Below are 17341 nucleotides of genomic sequence, written 5' to 3' on the forward strand. Positions count from 1 at the left end.
AGTATTCCTTCAAGAAACACATCTCCTGAAAAAGGATATTGATAAATTAGCCACTAATAAATATACAGTCTTGGTTAGTTCAGAACACACTCAGAAAAAAAGAGGAGTGGCAATTTTATGGAATAAAAGTATGCCCATACCTAAAACTATTAAGTCTTATAAAGATGATAAAAGAATGTTTTGTATGGTTACAATACAGATTAATGGAAAGACATATACATTAATCAATGTATATTGGATACCAGGAATTGGTATTAATACAGTGAAACACCATCTCAATAAGATCATATCATTTTCTATAGGAGATATTATTTTAGCAGGTGACTTTAATTGTATCCTACATGAAAAATATATGACTACTATAGGAAAAAGGAAAATTACATCTAATGCAAAACATTTAAAGGATTTTGTTAATTTATATCATTTGAATGATATTAATAATCAGATAGATTCAAAATCATTACCATACACTTTTTTTTCTAACAGATATAAAACTTATTCAAAAATAGAGTCTTTATTTCTAACCAAATGGTTACAGACTTAATTAATTCTAAAATCATTTTGTGTCCTATATCAGATCATAATTCAATTGTCTTTGAGTTTATGATAAAAACTACTTACAATGTTCAGATCAAAAGGATACCAGCATTCTTAACTCAACTAAAAGACTATAAAGATTATATACTTTCAGAAGTGCAACTTTTTTTAGACTTAAACAATACACCTGAAGTCTCCATTGTTTATGTTTGGGATGCTTTAAAATCATATTTATATGGACAAAGTATCAGATGGTATAATAAAAAAAGGGAATCTTGGGACAAGGAATTACTAGATATTCATAGCAAATTAGACTCATACAAACATAATAATAAAGAAAATATTATGGACAAAAAAGTAATTGAAGAAATAAATAAATTAAATGAGAAATACAAAGATATTTTAACTCATAAAGTTAAAATAACATTAGAGAAATATAAGTTTTTGTCTTACTCAATAAGTCCCAAATACTTACATAGACTTAAAAATAAAACAAAAAGGTTGAATAAACAAAATCATATCAAAGAAATTTTCTATCCAAGGAAAAAGAAGAATGTTTCTAGTTTACCAGAAATATTAGATGAATTTAGAAATCACTTTCACAAAATTAATCATAATAACATTAACATGGAGCCTAAAGATAAAATAAAGAAATTTATAACTACAAACATAAACAAAAAACTTAATAAACAACAGACTAAACTAATGGATAAAAATATTTCATATACAGAGGTTATTACACAAATAAACAAGCTTAAATCAAACAAAGCACCAGGTAATGATGGTATTATACCAGAGATCTATAAAATTCTTCCCAAAAGTACTTACTCATTAATACATAAGGTTTTTATTTTGGCCCAAAATGAGTTAACAACTCCCCCATCTTGGCAATACACATTTATTTCACCAATTTTAAAACCCAATAAAGACCCAACCAGATGTACTTCATATAGACCTATTTCATTACTTAATGTTGATTATAAAATGTTTATGAGTATTTTTGCTGATAGATTAAAGACAATCATCCCAGGCATTATAGATATAGACCAGACAGGCTTTATTGTAAATAGAAATACTTTTGATAATATAAGGAGAACTTTAACGTTAATTGATTTTGCAAATAGGAAAAAGAAAGATTTAACACTTATTAGTCTCGATATAAGTTCAGCATTTGATTCAGTAAGTTGGGACTACTTGTTTATCTTACTGAAGTGCACAAACTTCTCAGATGCATTTGTAAATCTAATTGAACATCTATATAAAGGAGCATTGGCTTACATTAAGATAGGAACATATGTCTCACAAAAATACCCATTTTAAAAGGTACAAAACAAGGGTGTCCACTCTCTCCACTATTATTTACTTTAATAATGGAGCCTTGGGCTAATTTGATCAGAAACAGTACAGATATAGAAGGATTTGATGTAGATGAAAATACAATATCTAAAATTCAACTTTTTGCAGATGATGTTCTAATTACATCAGCTGCATCTAACTCTTCTATGCAGTCCTTATTTGATAAAATGATGGATTTTAAAAATATCTCTGGTTTAATATTCAATGAAGAAAAAACTAAAATATTACCAATATACACACGAAAACATATCCTCATTAATGATTTTAACAAATATATACCCAACTCAGGTCAGATAACTTACTTAGGTGTAATATTAACTAAAGATATCAAATCTATTATACATAATAATTATAGTACCTGTCTTCTTAATATACAAAATCTTTTCAATAGCTGGAACAATATGTTTTTTACCATGGAAGAGAGACTCACAATTATTAAAATGATAGTATTCCCTAAGATATTATACTTAATACAATCAATAATACTCCCACCTACAAAAATAATTATTAAGAAATTGAATTCACTAATGTTAAATTTCTTATGGGCACCTAATAGACCTAGGATTGCATTAAAGAAACATACTAATAGCTGGTCTCAAGGGGCATTTCATTTCCAGACTTTAATTTATATACTATCTCTTCTATTATAAAAGTTATTACTTTGTTAATAGATCAGTCATATGTTGCAAGATGGAAAGATTACTGGGAGCTAATTAGCATTCACTTCATGAAAATCTCTTTAATACATAAAAATATTATTGTAAATAACCCCATGTTATGGTTACTAAAAGAATTTTGTACTTCATCCATTACACCAAAATATGTAGTTAGTTACCCATTAAACATTATTATCAGTTATCATAATTTTATATTCATGCATCCTAAGTATAAGGAATGGAATTTTATTATATTCCCTATAATGTATACACAAGGTATGCTTTTGTCAACCACCTCTGAAAGAACTCTTTTAGTCACATAGAATGATTTAAAGTATTGGTATCAGTTGCTGTCTGATAATAAAGTAAAACATTTAGACTTCTTAAAGCAAGAATTTGATTTGAGAGAAACATGTTGGTTAGAAATTCAGACTTTTAGACAACATCTTATTAATAAAATTGATTTAATGTCTTTAACAGTTAAATAATCTGTTCCAATACTGATTGATTACTAGATATTAAATTTACAACATAGAGTTTCTGATAAAGGTAAGCTCTCATACATACATAAAATTATCAGAGAAGAAACTCATTACAGTTCAGATACCTATTGGAATTATTTCATTTCCATTAATGGTGAATCACCAAAACAACAAGATAAACAATATATATTGGAATCTGCTTATAAAACTACTTCTTCCATTAATTGGAGACTTTTTACTTGGAAATTTTTACATAGATCCTTCTATACACCTTTAATGATGAATAAAATAAATAATAAAGACAACTTATGTAAAAGATGTAATGTAGAAACAAATGCTGATTGGGCACATATGTTTTATGACTGTATAAAATTGAAGGAATATTGGAAGTTAATCAATGATTTTTTGCAGGCCCTTTTCACAGATAATTTCACTGTTTCTAAATCACTTATATTATTTAACACATCTGTTCCTAAAAGTGTTAAAGTTAAACTTCCCTTATTATGGTCTATTCTAGCAGTGGCTAGAAAAATAATAACCAGAAATTGGATTTCAGATACCCCTCCTTCATTTAATGAATTTAAAAATGTTATGACTGAAGTGTGTCATATGGAATTGATGACAATAAAATCAAGAACTACTAGAAAAACATCTTATTATATTATATGGGATACTTTACAAAACCTGTTAAAAAATCTTAGTCTCAATAGCATGACATTATTGTTTAATCAATTGATTTGATTTGTAGTGGATGTCTTTGTAAATACTTTGGTTATTTTATTGAATGTTATAACTATTTCTATTTTAATTGCTTGTATAAAATTGTTATGATATTTATTTTGTATGTTAAAAACAATAAACTTGTTTTAAAAAAAAAAAAAGACCTCAAGAACAGTAAAATTCCTGAACAGGAATGTTATTTGCTATGAAATAGCACTTCCCATTAAACTGGTAATGCATTTGGTACTCAGGTTTTTCCTGTATCTAGTGGATTAACGTACTTGTCAGGGCAGCTTTAGCATTCTGAATGTTATGAAAAAAATCACTGTCCAGTCTTTGTCAACCTGATGCATCCCAGCAGTACTCATATGTGAGATGGAGTGATCCTCATCTTCCTGATGCATCCAAGCAGTACTCATATGTGAGATGGAGTGACCCTCATCTTCCTGATGCATCCAAGCGGTACTCATATGTGAGATGGAGTGACCCTCATTTTCCTGATGCATCCAAGCAGTACTCCTATGTGAGATGGAGTGACCCTCATCTTCCTGATGCATCCAAGCGGTACTCGTATGTGAGATGGAGTGACCCTCATCTTCCTGATGCATCCCAGCAGTACTCATATGTGAGATGGAGTGACCCTCGTCTTCCTGATGCATCTCAGCAGTACTCATATGTGAGATGGAGTGACCCTCATCTTCCTGATGCATCTCAGCAGTACTCATATGTGAGATGGAGTGACCCTCATCTTCCTGATGCATCCAAGCGGTACTCATATGTGAGATGGAGTGAACCTCATCTTCCTGATGCATCTCAGCAGTACTCATATGTGAGATGGAGTGACCCTCATCTTCCTGATGCATCTCAGCAGTACTCATATGTTAGATGGAGTGACCCTCATCTTCCTGATGCATCCTATCAGTACTCATATGTGAGATGGATGACCCTCATCTTCCTGATGCATCTCAGCAGTACTCATTTGTGAGATGTAGTAACCCTCATCTTCCTGATGCATCTCAGCAGTACTCATATGTGAGATGGAGTGACCCTCATCTTCCTGATGCATCCTAAGAGTACTCATATGTGAGATGGAGTGACCATCATCTTCCTGATGCATCTCAGCAGTACTCATATGTGAGATGGAGTGACCCTCATCTTCCTGATGCATCCTAGCAGTATTCATATATGAGATGGAGTGACCCTAATCTTCAGAACCGCATAATTGCTGACCTGGATCTCTGCAATTCTCATCTTCATGATTTTTCCTTCTCTCTGAAAATATGAAATATGTTTTCACACTAGGCATTGTCCTTAGTATTGCTGTTGGCAGCTCTGGATGGGTTCCCTTCATTCAACAGTCTTTGTTTTTGCAATGAACCTCATAGGGACCCAAGTGAAGCACCAAGCATTTGGCTCAGAGAAATGAGCCTTCTAATTCTGCAACGGGCATTGTAGAACCAAATACAGCGGCTAGTAGCAAAACTACCAGCAATATGGAGAGCAACAATAATAAGGATTTTTGGAGAGAAGGGAATGTCCAGCCAGTGAAAGTTTATCAGCAGCAAGGCAATCCAAGCAGGACTTGCGTATAAGTAGTGTCGGCACTGAGAAAGTACAAAAAGAACTGGAAAAACTTTTCCAAATAAATTGCCAAGGTACTGTTGATACTGTTTTTGTAATTGTAAATCTATCCGGCCTTGTACTGACAGAGGAAATGTGTAATGTATTGAAAAAAAGATGGAATTTTGTTCCCTCAAAAATGGCGGATAAGTGTGACACCATGAATTGCTTAAGGGATTATGTTGGGAAGTTGAATTTAAAGCTGTTATTCCTTAACAATGCTGTTGATTCTAGGATGTTCTATAGGCCTAGTGTGTATAATCCCCCATTAATTAAGGAATTTGAGGTGTTCCAAATGGTTTGTGAGCAGCAAATAATTGAGATGTTTGACAACAAGCCCAAGTTCAAAATGTTCAACCTTAGTTGGACCCAGAGGAAGTTATTATATGATTTATTCAATAATGATGACATTTTGGTCACAAAAGCTGACAAAGGGAATGCTTTGGTAATTCTGAACAGGAATGATTACATTATTGAAATGGAAAATATGTTATCTGACATGTCTTTTTATAAAAATACAGTTTTTGTAGAAGTAGAAAAATGTTTTTTTTATTGATGGCCAGATAGAAGAGTGGTTTCTTACTGGGCGCATAACTGATGATATTAGGAAGTTTTTGTATGTTCATTCTCCTAAAATGAGTCGTATTTGTGGCCTGCCCAAGATACATACAAATTTGGACAAGCCACCTTAGTGCATTATTGTTGCTAGCAATGGCAGCAAAACTGAAGCCTTGGCTATTTTTGTGGATAGGCATTTACAAGTAGTTGCCACTGTCAGTTCATCTTACATAAAAGATTCATTTGAATTTAAGAATTTATTGGGTAATTTTGTTGTGAAGACAATGATATTCTAGTTACCCTTGATGTAAAATCATTGTACACCGTTATTCCCAATGATGAGGGTGTGGAGGTTGTTAGGCTTGAAATTTTGAATTCTAAGAAATTTTCTTCCAATATGGTTGGTCTCCTTATGTAGATGTTAGACATTATTCTTAAATATATATTTTTTGAGTTTAATGGTAAGTTGTTTAAACAAGCAAATGGTGTAGCGGTGGATGCTGCCATGGCCCCTAGCTACGCCAATATTTTTATGCATGGATGGGAAAAGTGTCATGTGTTTGAAAGTAGTTATATGAGCTATATTGCATTTTTAAGGATTTAATTGATTATGCTTTTTTTAATTTGGAGGGGGGATATTAAATTATTGGAAGAATTCTTGAATTATCTTAATAATGTTTGTTCTTTTCTTATAGTTATTTCTACCTATGATGGGGTGACTATTCATTTTTTAGACCTTAATATCTCCAAGGTTAATGGCAAGTTGGTTACAGCTATTCATGAGAAGGAGGTTCAAAACAATTATTTTTTGCATTATGATAGTATGCACCCCAAAAAGAGCAAAACAAATATTGTCAAAGGTCAACTGACTAAAGTACACCATCTAACTGATGAAGATCATACTTTTAGAAAGGAATGTATGAGTCTGTGTGATAAGTTTATCAGCAGAGGGTATCCCAAAAATGATGTAGAACTCTGCTACATAGAAATTGTTAAGAACAGGAGAGATGGGGTAGTAATAGCAAAAAAGAAGGAAACAAAAGAGTTCAAAACTTCTATGCAAGTTGCTAACAGTGTTGATGCTCATACCATAAAAAATATCATAAAAGATAATTGGGATTTTTTGCAGTACTGAAGCAGGTCAAAAGGTAGGAGATGCCTCAGTCTTTGTGCAGAAAAAAGGTAAAATCCTTAAAAACGTATTTCAGAGTAAGTTAAGCAGTAAAGTGTTAAAATGCAGCAATCCGGGAATGTACCAATGTTTAATGTGCAATTTATGTGATTTGCTGTTGACTGAGGTCAAAGATATTAAAGTGGGTACTGTATGTGTGCATATAAAAGGCAGATACACTTGTAAATCTAGATTTGTAGTTTATTTGATTGTTTGTATGTCATGTACTGCATTTTATGTAGGGCGAACAACAAGAGAATTAAATAAAAGAAAGTATGATAACAAGTATGCTGTGCAAGATGATAACATGATTTAAGTAACATTATAAGGATAACGAGTGCAAAGCAGATTTAAAGGTTTGTGTTTTGGAGGAAGTTTTGAAAGCAGATAAAAAAATTGATGCAGAAGAAGAATTGAGTTGGAAGGAGTATGAATGGCAAGTAAAACTGAATGCTTACCATCCACCTGGTTTGAATGACAGGAAGGAGTTCATTGCTTTCCTTAAAAGGAAAAAATTATGTCATGTGACATCATAGATCATATGTATTTAATGATTATATTTTTTGTAACACATTATACAGTCTGAAGAAGTCCTTGGTGGATGAAAGTGCTTACTGTGGATGTGTTGAATTAAAAGTTTTGCCATCATTTTGTGGCTCTGGTTTGGTTTAATTTATTTTCTACTTAGTAATTAGGTCAATATGCTACAACTAACTGGGACAAGGTGGTACTTCTGCCTGAAACAATATGCGACTACTAACTGGGACAATGTGCTACTCATAATTAGGACAATATGCTACTATTAACTGGGACAATATGCTACCACTAAATATGACAATATGCTACTTCTAATTGGGACAGTGTGCTACTACTAACTGGGACAATGTGCTCTTCTGCCTGGACAATATCCTACTACTAACTGGGACAATATGCTACTTCTGCCTTGGACAATGTGCTTCTACTAACTGATACAATGTACTACTACTTCCTTTAACAATGTGCTACTACTAACTGGAACAATGTGTGACTACTTCCTTGGACAATGTGCTACTACATACTGAGACAATGTGCGACTACTTCCTGGGACAATATGCAAGTAATAGCAGGGACAATGTACTACTTCTGCCAGTGACAATTTACTACTACTAACTGGGTTAATATGTTACTACTAACTGTGACAATGTGCTACTTATGCCTGGAATGATATACTACTTCTAACTGGGACATTATGGAACTACTAATTGGGACAACGTGCTTCTTCAGCATTGGACAATGTGCAACTACTAACTGGGACAATGTGTTACTACTAACTGGGACAATGTGCTACTTCTGCCTGGGACAATGTGCTACTAGAAACTGGACAATATGCTACTACTAATTGGGACAATGTGGTAGTTGTGCCTTGGACAATGAGCTACTACTAACTTGGACAATATGCTACTAGTAAGTGGAATAGTGTGCTAATTCTGCCTGGCACAATATGGAACTACTGACTATGACAATATGCTACTTCTGCCTTGGACAATGTGCTACTACTAACTGGAACAATGTGTTACTACTGACTCGTTCATTGTGCTTCTACTAACTGGGACAATGTGCTACTACTAAATCTGACAATGTGCAACTACTGCCTGGGACAATATGCTACTACTAAGTGAGACAATGTGCTACTTCTGCCTAGGACAATGTGCTACTACTAACTGGAGCAATGTGCTTCTACTAACTGGGACAATGTGCTACTACTAACTGGGACAATATGCTACTACTAACTGGGATGATGTGCTATTTCTGTCTGTGACAATGTGAAACTACTGCCTGGGACAATATGCTACTACTAAGTGAGACAATGTGCTACTTCTGCCTAGGACAATGTGCTACTACTAACTGGGACAATATGCTACTACTAACTGGGATGACGTGCTATTTCTGTCTGTGACAATGTGCAACTACTGCCTGGGACAATATGCTACTTCTAACTGGAACATTGTGCTATTCTTGCCTGGTACAATGTGCTACTAGTAACTGGAACAATGTGCTACTTCTACAAAGTCCAAAGCAAGCAAGCAAGTTGGTTAAGCAGAAAGTTTTGAACAATGTGCTACTTCTGCCTAGGCCAATGTGCTAACTCCTAGGAAAATGTGCTACTAACTGGGACAATGTGCTACTTCAGACCAGGACAATGTGCTACTACTAACTTAGACAATGTGCTACTACTAACTGAGACAATATCCTACTAATAGTTGGGACAGTGTCCTACTTCTAACTGGGAATAATGTGCCAGTAATTCCTGGGACAATATGCTAGTAATAACTGGGATAATGTGCTACTACTTCCTGGGGAAATATGCAACTTCTGCCTGGGACAATGTGATACTACTAACTGGGAGAATGTGCTAGAAATAACTGGGAGAATGTGATACTACTAACTGGGAGAATGTGCTAGAAATAACTGGGAGAATGTGCTACTTCTGCCTTGAACAATTTACTACTTCTGTCTGGGACACTATATTACTAGTAATTAGGGCAATGTGCTACCTCTTCATGGGACAATATGTTACTACAAACTGGGACAATATGCTACTGCTATTTGGGACAATTTCCTACTTCTGCCTGGGATAATGTGCTACTACTAACTGGAACAATATGCGACTACTAACTGGGATAATTTGCTACTTCTGCCTGGGACAATGTGCAACTACTAACTGGGACAATATGCGACTACTAACTTGGATGATTTGCTACTTCTGCCTGGGACAATATGCTACTACTAACTGGGACAATGTGCTACTTCTGCTTGGTACAATGTGCTACTACTAACTGGGACAATGTGCTACTTCTGCTTGGTACAATGTGCTACTACTAACTGGGACAATGTGCTACTTCTGCCTGGTTCAATGTGCTACTACTAAATGAGAGAATGTGCTACTTCTGCCTGGGACAATATGCTACAACTAACTGGGCAACGTGCTGCTTCTGCCTCGGAAAATGTGGTACTACTAACTGGGACAATGTGCTAATTCTTTCTGGAGCAATGTGCTACAACTAACTGGGACAGTGTGCTACTACTAACTGGTACAATGTGATAGTACTAGCTGGGAAAATGTGGTAATTCTGCCTAAAACAATATGCTACTAATAACTGTGACAATGTACTACTTATGCCTTGGACAATGTGCCACTTCAAACTGGAACAATGTGCTACTACTGCCTTGTACAGTGTGCTACTTCTAACTGGGACAATATGGTACTACTAACTGCGACAATGTGCTACTAAAAATTGGGACAATTTTCTACTACTAACTGGGTTAATATGCTACCACTAACTGGGACAATGTGCTACTACTAACTGGGACAATGTGTTACTACTAACTGGCACAATATGCTACTACTAACTGGCACTATGTGCTACTACAGAGTGGGACAATGTGCTACTACTGCCTGAGACAATGTTCTACTACTAACTGGGACAATATGCTATTTTTGCCTTGGACAGTGTGCTACTATGAACTGTGACGATGTGCTGCTAAATATATGGGACAATGTGCTACTAAAAATTGGGACAATGTTCTACTACTAACTGGGAAAATGTGCAACTTCTGCCTGGGACAATGTGATACTACTAACATGGACAATATGCTACTTCTCCCTGGACAATATGCTGCTAGTAACTAGGACAGTGTGCTACTACTAACTGGGACAATGTGCTACTACTAACTGGGACAATATGCTACAAGTAACTGGGCATTGTGCTACTACTGCCTCAATCAATGTGCTACTACTAACTGGGGAAATATGCTACTACTAACTGGGACAATGTGCTACAAGTAACTGGGCATTGTGCTACTACTGCCTCAATCAATGTGCTACTACTAACTGGGGAAATATGCTACTACTTACTGGGACAATGTGTACGACTAACTGGGACAATGTGCTACTACTAACTGGGACAATGTGCTACAAGTAACTGGGCATTGTGCTACTACTGCCTCAATCAATGTGCTACTACTAACTGGGGAAATATGCTACTACTTACTGGGACAATGTGTACGACTAACTGGGACAATGTGCTACTACTAACTGGGACAATGTGCTACAAGTAACTGGGCATTGTGCTACTACTGCCTCAATCAATGTGCTACTACTAACTGGGGAAATATGCTACTACTAACTGGAACAATATGCTACAAGTAACTGGGCATTGTGCTACTACTGCCTCAATCAATGTGCTACTACTAACTGGGGAAATATGCTACTACTAACTGGGACAATGTGCTACAAGTAACTGGGCATTGTGCTACTACTGCCTCAATCAATGTGCTACTACTAACTGGGGAAATATGCTACTACTAACTGGGACAATGTGCTACAAGTAACTGGGCATTGTGCTACTACTGCCTCAATCAATGTGCTACTACTAACTGGGAAATATGCTACTACTTACTGGGACAATGTGTACGACTAACTGGGACAATGTGCTACTACTAACTGGGACAATGTGCTACAAGTAACTGGGCATTGTGCTACTACTGCCTCAATCAATGTGCTACTACTAACTGGGGAAATATGCTACTACTTACTGGGACAATGTGCTACTACTAACTGGGACAATGTGCTACTACTAACTGGGACAATGTGCTACAAGTAACTGGACAATGTGATACTACTAACATGGACAATATGCTACTTCTCCCTGGACAATATGCTGCTAGTAACTAGGACAATATGCTACAAGTAACTGGGCATTGTGCTACTACTGCCTCAATCAATGTGCTACTACTAACTGGGGAAATATGCTACTACTTACTGGGACAATGTGTACGACTAACTGGGACAATGTGCTACTACTAACTGGGACAGTGTGCTACTTCTGCCTGGGACAATATGCTACTACTAACTGGGACAATATGCTACAACTAACTGGGCAATGTGCTACTACAAACTTGGACAATGTGCTTCTTCTGCCTTGGATAATATGCTACTACTAACTGGGCAATGTGCTACTACTAACTGGGACAATATGCTACTACTAATTGGAACAATGTGCTGTTTTTTTTGTTTCGTCTCTCTCTATCTGGGTGTTAATGTAATTCTTGTTGTTTTTCCTTTTACTTCTTCCCATTTCATCTCTTTATTGACTATTATATGCTGAAGACAACCTCGACAATTTATTTTCTTTGATTCTAGTTCCTTATTGAGTGATTAACTACCAAGTCTTGGATTTGCTCAGGAATCACCATAATTATTCTCTGCCTGCTGCCATAAAGAAACTAAGAATCCAATTGGTGCAGTATACTTATGATAAATAAACTTTTCTATAAAGGTTTTAATCCACTTCTTTGGGGCAAGAAAGCCAACAGAAATATTTTCCAAGTTTTATGGTACTTTTTTTCTGTGGGACACCTGTTTGTCGCTGGCTGTATTGAATGATCCACTGTTTTTGTGATAAAGAACTCCGTGGCCATCAAGGGTGCCACTGGAGTGCTGAGTTTGCTGTCCACTTACCATCTCTATAAATCTGTGCTATTTTGATAGCCAAGCTATAAGGTACCTGCAGTTCTTCAGTTAGTATTTTAGTCAAGCAAATAATCAAACCTTAGAACAGAACAGATTCTGGAAGGCTTGTAATTCTGACCTTACAGCAGCATCACCCATTTTCCAATTGTCTATATTTTCCATACTTTTATTTGTTTAAGACAATTAATTTGCCTTATTTCTTTATGGATCATACTTTGATATTTGCTGGTTTTATGTTTGATTTCTTCAGTTTTCTGTTATGTTACTTAGGTCTCTTGTCTTTTAAATTTTCCAAATGTTTTGAGATACTAATACCTTGATGGTATTTGACCCATTTCATAGGTCAGAGTATGATTAGAGTTCCTGAACCTTGTATTGTTCCAGTCTTTGATATTATTCAAGAGGGCTCTCACAACACCTGCAATGTGCCCAGACCAAACTCCTTCTGTAATCCGTATGGACGTACATGTATTGGTAGCAGATTTAACAACACCCGCAATGTGCCCAGACCGTACTCCTTCTGTAATCTATATGGATGTACATGTATTGGTAGCAGATTTAACAACACCTGCAATGTGCCCAGACCGGACTCCTTTTGCAATCTATATGGATGTACATGAATTGGTAGCAGATTTAACAACACCTGCAATGTGCCCAGACCAGACTCCTTCTGTACTCCATATGGACGTACATGTATTGGTAGCAGATTTAACAACACCTGCAATGTGCCCAGACTGGACTCCTTCTGTAATCCATATGGATGTACATGTATTGGTAGCATATTTAACAACACCTGCAATGTGCCCAGACCAAACTCCTTCTGTAATCCATATGGACGAACATGTATGGTAGCAGATTTAACAACAACTGCAATGTGCCCAGACCGGACTCCTTCTGTACTCCATATGGAAGTACATGTATTGGTAGCAGATTTAACAACACCTGCAATGTGCCCAGACCGGACTCCTTCTGTAATCCATATGGATGTACATGTGTTGGTAGCAGATTTAACAACAGATGGAGTTGCTTTCCTTTTCCCCCCTGTACTGTTGTAAAAAAGTGTTTTTCTTCCACTTTGCTCCTGTTTCTCCTTGCAAATCCTGCTATTTTGTGACGTTATGAATCTCATTACATAAGATAGTATAATCACTGGGTGTAACAACGTCGGTGATTAATTCTACGTTTCTGTCTTGCAGATGCAATCATTGCATAGTACCTCTCCTTATAACTGCACATAGTCAACATTTCAAGGTTTGTTTTTTTGAGGTTCTAAAACACCAAAACATTATGTCTGTTTTTTGTGTTTTGTCTCTCTCTCTATTGGGTGTTAATGTAATTCTTGTTGTTTTTCCTTTTACTTCTTCCCATTTCATCTCTTTATTGACTATTATATGCTGAAGACAACCTCAACAATTGATTTTCTTTGATTCTAGTTCCTTATTGAGTGATTAACTTCCAAGTCTTGGATTTGCTCAGGAATCACCATAATTATTCTCTGCCTGCTGCCATAAAGAAACTAAGAATCCAATTGGTGCAGTATACTTATGATAAATAAACTTTTCTATAAAGGTTTTAATCCACTTCTTTGGGGCAAGAAAGCCAACAGAAATATTTTCCAAGTTTTATGGTACTTTTTTTCTGTGGGACACCTGTTTGTCGCTGGCTGTATTGAATGATCCACTGTTTTTGTGATAAAGAACTCCGTGGCCATCAAGGGTGCCACTGGAGTGCTGAGTTTGCTGTCCACTTACCATCTCTATAAATCTGTGCTATTTTGATAGCCAAGCTATAAGGTACCTGCAGTTCTTCAGTTAGTATTTTAGTCAAGCAAATAATCAAACCTTAGAACAGAACAGATTCTGGAAGGCTTGTAATTCTGACCTTACAGCAGCATCATCCATTTTCCAATTGTCTATATTTTCCATACTTTTATTTGTTTAAGACAATTAATTTGCCTTATTTCTTTATGGATCATACTTTGATATTTGCTGGTTTTATGTTTGATTTCTTCAGTTTTCTGTTATGTTACTTAGGTCTCTTGTCTTTTAAATTTTCCAAATGTTTTGAGATACTAATACCTTGATGGTATTTGACCCATTTCATAGGTCAGAGTATGATTAGAGTTCCTGAACCTTGTATTGTTCCAGTCTTTGATATTATTCAAGAGGGCTCTCACAACACCTGCAATGTGCCCAGACCAAACTCCTTCTGTAATCCGTATGGACGTACATGTATTGGTAGCAGATTTAACAACACCCGCAATGTGCCCAGACCGTACTCCTTCTGTAATCTATATGGATGTACATGTATTGGTAGCAGATTTAACAACACCTGCAATGTGCCCAGACCGGACTCCTTTTGTAATCTATATGGACGTACATGAATTGGTAGCAGATTTAACAACACCTGCAATGTGCCCAGACCAGACTCCTTCTGTACTCCATATGGATGTACATGTATTGGTAGCAGATTTAACAACACCTGCAATGTGCCCAGACTGGACTCCTTCTGTAATCCATATGGATGTACATGTATTGGTAGCATATTTAACAACACCTGCAATGTGCCCAGACCAAACTCCTTCTGTAATCCATATGGACGAACATGTATGGTAGCAGATTTAACAACAACTGCAATGTGCCCAGACCGGACTCCTTCTGTACTCCATATGGACGTACATGTATTGGTAGCAGATTTAACAACACTTGCAGTGTGCCCAGACCGTAATCCTTCTGTAATCTATATGGACATACATGTATTGGTAGCAGATTTAACGACACCTGCAATGTACCCAGACCAAACTCCTTCTGTAATTCATATGGACGTACATGTATTGGTAGCAGATTTAATGTATTGGTAGCAGATTTAACAACACCTGCAATGTGCCCAGACCTGACTCCTGTAATCCATATGGACGTACATGTATTGGTAGCAGATTTAACAACACCTGCAATGTGCCCAGACAGAACTCCTTCTGTATTCTATATGGACATACATGTATTGGTAGCAGATTTAATAACACCTGCAATGTGCCCAGACCGGACTCCTTTTGTAATCTATATGGACATACATGTATTGGTAGCAGATTTAACAACACCTGCAATGTGCCCAGACTGGACTTCTTTTGTAATCCATATGGATGTACATGTATTGGTAGCATATTTAACAACACCTGCAATGTGCTCAGACCAAACTCCTTCTGTAATCCGTATGGACGTACATGTATTGGTAGCAGATTTAACAACACCTGCAATGTGCCCAGACCGGACTCCTTTTGTAATCTATATAATGCATGTATTGGTAGCAGATTTAACAACACCTGCAATGTGCCCAGACCGGACTCCTTCTGTAATCCATATGGATGTACATGTATTGGTAGCAGATTTAACAACAAATGGAGTTGCTTTCCTTTTCCCCCCTGTACTGTTGTAAAAAAGTGTTTTACTTCCACTTTGCTCCTGTTTCTCCTTGCAAATCCTGCTATTTTGTGACGTTATGCATCTCATTACATAAGATAGTATAATCACTGGGTGTAACAACGTCGGTGATTAATTCTACGTTTCTGTCTTGCAGATGCAATCATTGCATAGTACCTCTCCTTATAACTGCACATAGTCAACATTTCAAGGTTTGTTTTTTTGAGGTTCTAAAACACCAAAACATTATGTCTGTTTTTTGTGTTTTGTCTCTCTCTCTATTGGGTGTTAATGTAATTCTTGTTGTTTTTCCTTTTACTTCTTCCCATTTCATCTCTTTATTGACTATTATATGCTGAAGACAACCTCAACAATTGATTTTCTTTGATTCTAGTTCCTTATTGAGTGATTAACTTCCAAGTCTTGGATTTGCTCAGGAATCACCATAATTATTATCTGCCTGCTGCCATAGAGAAACTAAGAATCCAATTGGTGCAGTATACTTATGATAAATAAACTTTTCTATAAAGGTTTTAATCCACTTCTTTGGGGCAAGAAAGCCAACACAAACTATTTTCCCAGTTTTATGGTACTTCTTTTCTGTGGGATACCTGTTTGTCGCTGACTGTATTGAATGATCCACTGTTTTTGTGATAAAGAACTCCGTGGCCATCAAGGGTGCCACTGGAGTGCTGAGTTTGCTGTCCACTTACCATCTCTATAAATCTGTGCTATTTTGATAGTCAAGCTATAAGGTACCTGCAGTTCTTCAGTTAGTATTTTAGTCAAGCAAATAATCAAACCTTAGAACAGAACAGATTCTGGAAGGCTTGTAATTCTGACCTTACAGCAGCATCACCCATTTTTCAATTGTCTATATTTTCCATACTTTTATTTGTTTAAGACAATTAATTTGCCTTATTTCTTTATGGATCATACTTTGATATTTGCTGGTTTTATGTTTGATTTCTTCAGTTTTCTGTTATGTTACTTAGGTCTCTTGTCTTTTAAATTTTCCAAATGTTTTGAGATACTAATACCTTGATGGTATTTGACCCAATTCATAGGTCAGAGTATGATTAGAGTTCCTGAACCTTGTATTGTTTCAGTCTTTGATATTATTCAAGAGGGCTCTCACAGCACCTGCCATGTGCCCAGACCGAACTCCTTCTGTAATCCGTATGGACGTACATGTATTGGTAGAAGATTTAACAACACTTGCAATGTGCCCAGACCGTAATCCTTATGTAATCTATATGGACATACATGTATTGGTAGCAGATTTAACGACACCTGCAATGTACCCAGACCAA

The sequence above is a fragment of the Protopterus annectens genome, chromosome 9.part0 (genome assembly GCF_019279795.1).
Source record: "Protopterus annectens isolate FY-2018-M chromosome 9.part0, PAN1.0, whole genome shotgun sequence".
NCBI classification, from domain to species: Eukaryota; Metazoa; Chordata; order Ceratodontiformes; family Protopteridae; genus Protopterus; species Protopterus annectens.